Here is a 7449-nt window from a genome sequence, read left to right on the forward strand (position 1 = left end):
GTATTGATTTTTTTCTCTTATATTATTTGTTTTGTTGAAACTGTGTTGTGTGGCCTCTGTTTAATTAATGGTTATTTAGAGAGTAGTGGAGTTATGAATATGATAAAGGAATACATTGCCTTTTGTTGAATATTAGAAAGTGAACTTTAAGTCTAACTTAATCTCATAAAATCGGTTCAATGAGATGAAGTTTGCACTCACTTATATACTATGAAAGACTCTAATCTCTAGTCGACGTGGGATCTCCAATATTAAAGGGTGTGATGAAGGATTAATGACAGTGATTTTTTTATAGGAAAGATTTTTGAGAATGAGTTTTATTGAATGGACACTGAACTATGTAGTTGCAGATTATAAATCCAAAGCATTTTAATGCCATTTCGGGTTGCTTTGAATGACGAGTTTTGGAATTATAACATAAACGATAATTGGAAGCAACACTATCCGTTTAATCATATTTGCATATTTTACAATTTTTTTGCTTCAATGAAATGTCCAACTGAAACTGCTTTAGTAACTTTATTCATTCCATTGTTTTAACAGTTTGTCTTTTCTCTGCATAATGGCATGCCTATGTTTGTTAACATGGAACTATTTTGTAAATATAATGTGTTGTGTACTTATTTTCAATTTTAGATTTTGACTTCCTTTCATAATTTGATTTCTTTTAAAACCTGATTTAATCTTTTTGGATTTAGAAGCATTTAAATCCTTTAATATAAAAAATAAGTGGGTAAGATTAAGTCTTCATAATGCTTTGTTATTTTCATTTGGTGGGAATAATTTTATACTGAGTTTTTTTTAATAAAAGGACACTTTGCAAAAGAAAAAAAAAAAAAACCTTTTCGTTTATCTCTTTCTGAGAATACTTAACTCCCATGTTTGACTTTCATTGTCTGTAAAACCTTATTAATTCAATAACAATTACGGTATCACAAATAAAATTAGAGTCAGAATTCCAAAAAAAAAAAAAACGTGACAAAATAAAAGAAAACACTCATTTTATTCGTACAAAGCATAACAATTTACTTTTATTTATTAATAAAATTTTGATAATATAGATTTTTTTAACGTGACACAACAACTGCTAAAAAAAAACATATCTCTACACCTTTGACTATTTTAATAAACATTATAAGCAAAACAAATCTCGTTTATTTTGTAAGTGTGCTATGAACTTTGCTTTAACCTTCAACGACATCCTTATCTAATTAAGGGAAGGAGCACGTATGATACGTTCAATAGCTGCAAAAAGAAACAAAAAAAATCAGTATACGTTTTACGTATAGAAGAAAGACAAAGAAGATAGAATAAACAATAAAAAAATAAATATAAAATATACTAATATTGCTCCACTTTACTCCCACAACAAAATATTAATATTTATAATAAAAAAAAAAAAAATAAATTTTTTTTAATAAAAATATAAACAAATGTAAATTGTTAAAATAATTTTTAAATTTAAAAGTTAAAATATTAATATTTATTGGAAATGTAGAGTAAAGGATGGAGTGTAAAAAAATCATTTTCCTTCTCAAAATAGATAAAAATTATTAGATAGCTATTTCTATTAAATAGTAATATTGATATTTGAGTATTTAGATAATAAACATTCTTTAAGAGTATTATTACCTGCCAATCATCATATAGTAGGATCTAATGGAAGCTTTGTCATTCAGATCTACAAATTTGGCTCGGTACCCGACAATTGCACCTAGAACAGCATATCCAACACCCTAAAAATTGGCACCCAATTTCAAGCATTATTGAAAAGATGTAAAAATAATGAATCTACTCTTTAGAAATATTGGATCATCTAAAGATTCAATTTCTATCCTTCACACTACTTTCAAGATTATAAAGTTGTAATGATCTCATTAAATACGGCCTAATCTTATAAATTAAAATTTATAATGTTTAAGTTATATACTGTTTATAAATTAAGAAACTATTTATATTTAAAGTAGTTTTTTCAATAATAAAAATATTTAAAAATACTACAACCTTTATATAAAAGGTACACGAGGTAGTCCAACAAAAAAAATTCAACAAAATCCATATAGTAAAAGCATAAAGATATAACTAAATATTGTAACATGTCTCAAGTTTTAAGCCAAAACTATATAAAAAAAAATCCAAATAAGTAATTTTTATTATTAAAAAAATTATAAAATAATATTTTTTTAAATTGATAATAATATTAATTATCAAAATTTTAACTACTAACTATTTTAAATTTTAAATTAATTAACTAATAATATTCATATATCACGAAAATAAACTTATCATTATATATATATATATAATAGACCCTTAATCCTAATTAAATAAAGAAATTATTCGAGAAAAGAAAAAACAATTTTAGTGATAACACAAGTATCTATGTAAATTGTTTAGTATTAACACATTATTTGACTTTTGTTTAGAATAAAATAAATAATTTGTAAGTAGAAGAAAGATAGATGTAATTAACAAGTATATTACCGTGACAATTTTAACCCAAAGGAAAGGAGATGATAATCCTGCGACAGAGGCAACTCCAAAAGCCGATAAAAACATGGAAACACAGATCCCAAATACCTGAGGAAGAGTTAGGAACATCATAAGAGGACACAACAACCAACTTAGCTTATATGTTTTATTCAACATACCCGTTTTTGACCTAAACGTGTTGCAAAAGATTTTACGCCAAAAGCTTTGTCTCCTTCGATATCGGGTATATCCTATAGAGATATCCAATTAAAGATTTTATATATAGTAGTAACATATTGAACCAAAAAAGTTTTATGTTGTAAAAAATGTATGGTTTGAGATTGAATAAAACCATTACCTTGAACAGTGCTATACCTAATGAGTATAAGCTCATGAATGCAACTGAAATCATCAGTGGCTTCGGAAAGACAGCTGCTCTCTTGAACACAAAAGTCTGTAAAAGAAAACATTCTTCCATTATTTTTTTATCAATAAAAATAAATAATATATATTTAAGTATTTAAAGATATTCCAATCGAAAAATTCAGACGAATCTTCTCAAAAAAAAAACTGACATTTGAACACACACCAACATAAGAGGAAATTACAAGCACTACATCCTTGATGTCATGGTTCGGCAACTCCTTGATATCATGTCTATGATGGAAGAAGTGTTAATTTTTTGTTCAAGGATTGAGACATTTCTGAAGTATCTTATTATTTATTAATTATTTGCTGATAAAATTAAATCAGCACTACATCCTAAATGAGGAAATCTTACTACATTCTTCTCATGCAAGCGGGGTCTTACTACATTCTTCTCATGCAATTAGAAGTACAACTTGTTCTTTTCTCTTAAAAACATTTAGCGTTCCTTAGTTTTTTCGATGAAATATATTAAGAAAGGTAAAGGGTAGATATACCCATATTATCATTTAAATCTCATTTATATATGTTATTTGTTTATGAACTTAAATAGTTAATCATAATGACACCAACCCTAAAGACTTGGGAAGGATTTGCTCTTACTTATTATTAGATGCATATAAGATAATACACTTAGTCTAAACTGAAGGTCTAATCATAATTAGTTATAGGACTAACCTTCATGTGATAGAAAAATGAAAGGGGAAATATAAAAGTCATAGTAGAAAAGATGCAAAGTGCCGCAAGCAGTGGACTTTTCTTCCATCTCAATAGGGGACCCTGAAAAGTTACAAAATAATGTTATCACGAAAAAAAAAAATTGTGGGTTTGTTAAAAAATATTCATTTATCTTCGTGTAACAAATTCATCTGTATTTGAATAATAAATTTTAATCGATATTATTAAAACTTTTTTTATGTCTAGTGTTTATCAATTTGCTTTTCCTTAACCAAAGAGATTCATGGTTGACAACAAATGAGAGGAAAGATTGGCGAAGGTTAAATCAAAATATAAAACACACAAAAGGAGGTAGAACTTGAGCTAAAAGAGACGAGGGGGTGTAAAAAGTAAAGAAGAAGAATTTAATGGAAATGCTCTTTTAATTCTAACTTCAATATCATCCAAATGTACTTGTTTTAAGCCTGCTAATAGGATGAAAGTATTCGAATAAACCGATCACAAGAAGATGAAATTTATTTTTTTATTGATAAAAAATAATTAGAATAAAAATGAATATTTAAAAAAAAATTCCAACCCTTTACAAAAATTGGCTCTAGTAAACAACTCACATTGATTGAATAAGCACTCCATATAAAACTGAATACTAGAAGACCCCAAATAATGGCCAAGAACCTATCATATAGATAGTAAGGAAACCCTGTAAAAAAAAAGAATAAAACATAAGCCTCATTCTACTCCATTAACAAAGATCATCTTGAAAAATGTTATTGTAGAAAAGGGACGAATATATGCAGAACCAGGATTGCAGATGATGCACTAATAATGACAGCAGTTCTAAAGGAAAATGCCCCAGATGGCAATGGAAGAAATGGTTTGTTTATCTGCAAAAAAAAAAACTTAACATAGATGAATAATAACCCAAACAAAGATATTGAATAAAGGATATAGAACAGTTTTTACATTTATAAATAACTAACTTTAGATAAACTACACAATAATTTTGTCCTTAACATACTTTTTTTAAGGAAATTATACAAAGCCTAAAAGACATAAAATAATAATTTATTATGGATTCAAATTATTTATTTTCAATAGTAAGTTTCATACCTTGTCAATTTCAAAGTCACACAATTGATTCACGCCATTAACATAAAGATCAATAAACGTGGAAGGTAGCAGAACCTGAAACATTTTAAAAGTCAGAAAGTGTTAATAAATTAAAGGAATTTTATGATTGAGTATTTAATAAAAACAATATATTTGGCGTCTCACCTGTAATAGACCAATGAAAATAAAGGAGATATATCTGATAGTGTCTCCACTGCTAGAGGAGATACAGAAATTGTGCTTATTGTCTGATCAAAGACAAATCAAATTGAAACATTTAAAACATTTAAGGATTGTTCAACTATTTTTCTTCTTAAAACAAATTGAATTTGTTAACATATTTAAGGTTATTTATTAGAGTAATAGTAGAAAAAAAATGAACTTACCCGACCAATCATTGTGTAGGGATAGGAAAACCAAAATAATGTAACAAAGAAATGTTTAATAGAGGCAACAATATCTTTTGGTCGAGAGTCAAAAGATTCTTTATTGGTTGCTTTTGGAATATATTTCTTATCATTTTCTTTATATATAAACCCTCCTTCAACACTTTTGAACTGATTGTTCATGCTTGTTGGAACCTTGAAAGGTTGTATTCTATTTTATTTTTCCTTTGCTGCATTGAAGCTTTAGGTGCAACAAACCTACACAAAAATGTTTGATGTAGTATCAGTGATATCACAACAAAAATCAAAATATATCATCTAGATTTTTTTAAAATAAATGGAATTGTTTTGAACCATTTATTTTTTTGCATGGTTGCTCAATTATGGAAATCAAAGTCATGTAGCACAGATACGGATATGGACACTGACACGACACAGATACGAACACGGAGATACGTATATTTTTAAAATGTAGGACACGGGACATAGATCTATTATTATATTAATTTTGAATTATATATATTGAAAATAAATATTATGTGTAAATATGTTCAGATTTTTTTATGTTCATGACTGTTCAAAAGAATTTGTCCTTAATTTATATCATAATAATTTATACAATAAATTTGAGTTTTTAGAAATTATTGTTTTATACTTTTAATTGTGCTAGAATTTTAAAAACTCCAATAAATATTTTTTGAATTGAACATTTCACTGTCATATGTCGTACGAGTGTCGAACGTGTGTCCGACACGGATACATCCATTTAAGATAAGTGTCTGAGCCTCATAACTTATGCCCCATCTGAGTAGGTTCTCAATATTCAGTGTCCAACTTCCGTACTTATGTTTCATATTGACACCAGTACTAAGAGTTCTTTAGCGATATTCAGTATACTATCACTCTAATTGAAAGTTGCAACACAAAAAATATATCATTAAAGATTATATTAAATATTTTTTAAAATAAAATAATTTAAAAACAAAGAGAAAAAAGTAATTTAGCCTTTACTTTATTACCATAATCCAAAAAATACACATACCATTATCATTAATGTCAATATTTTCAATACTAAGTGAAAAAGTAATTTAACCTTGACTTTGACTTCAATTTACCAGAATTCATTGTTGTGTAATTTATCATTACCTTGACAATAATTTGTAATATTCGGTACTTAGCATTGATATAAAGGATAAAAAAATTCCTCCTAAATAATACAAAAATGTGTAACATAATAAACAAAAATTATAATTAATTAGATATCAATTTAAAAATTATTTATCAATAATAAAACTAATTTAGATAACAATAATTTTTTAGTCTTCAAAATAGTATTTAATTTAGTTAATATAATAACTAATTATTTTTTGTTTCTAAAATAAATTTTTATTTAATTTTTTAGTAGTAAATAAGTTTTTATCTGTATATTTTTACCTAACAAATAATTTTTTAACATAAACTGTATTATAGTATAATAACATTCATGACAATCAACATGAAATACGTTAAAATCTATTCCATACTAGAAATTTGTTTTAAAAATTTATTTGAGATCTAAAAAATTGATAATGACTTGTTCCAATAGTTTTCTTATTACAAATGTTTAGAAAATCTAAAATTTATAATAAAAATAAAAACTATTTTTTTTATAAAAGTAAAAGAAATATATTTAACTCATTTATATTGAGCTTAGTAGAATACATTAAAAGTGTTCATACTTGCATAAGAAGTACTCTTGGTGGAATGTTTACTCCGCCAGATATTTCCACCTACAATTTTAAACGGTTCCTCAAATTAGTAAGCAAAATTTATTTTTGGAAAATGATAAAAGAATAGGTTGAAAAATAATAAGAAAGTGATTGTTGATACAAAAGCAGAGATAAAAGTACCAGTTGTGAGTGAACAGACATTAGGAGAGGACATAAGAGACATCGAATCCATGGAAACTGAACTCTCTCACCCCACAACTTTCTGAAGAAGAAATAAACAACCACACCATATGGTAGTGAAGAAGATAGGGGAAGAGAAATTTATATACTCAAAATGACCTAATTTATCAATAAATTAATAACAATAATAACCAGTGGGAATGGATAATAATTTCATTAAACCTGCCATTTCATTGGAATCACGGTAGTGAAAATTGACCCTTGTTATAAATCTTTTACTCATTTTGAAAATACTAAACCATAAGCAATATTATATATTTTCATAAAAAAATTAAAATTTTTAATTGGTATCGTGAAAGTATTTCATAGGGTTTAGGAAAAAAAAATTGTAGTCAATTTTGAAATATGTTTGAAAATTGCATGGAATTTGACTGCCAATTAATTTAATTTGAAAAGGAGACTATCAGAAAACTACGTCTCTAGTGTCA

At 26.3% G+C, this 7449-nt stretch overlaps 1 pseudogene; it reads right to left on the reverse strand.

The window, feature by feature from the left end:
- Window positions 1–976: 976 nt before the first annotated feature.
- On the reverse strand, window positions 977–7038 carry LOC137817606 (glycinol 4-dimethylallyltransferase-like; annotated as a pseudogene).
- Window positions 7039–7449: the final 411 nt, after the last annotated feature.

This window comes from Phaseolus vulgaris, unplaced genomic scaffold (genome assembly GCF_000499845.2).
Source record: "Phaseolus vulgaris cultivar G19833 unplaced genomic scaffold, P. vulgaris v2.0 scaffold_266, whole genome shotgun sequence".
NCBI classification, from domain to species: domain Eukaryota; kingdom Viridiplantae; phylum Streptophyta; class Magnoliopsida; order Fabales; family Fabaceae; genus Phaseolus; species Phaseolus vulgaris.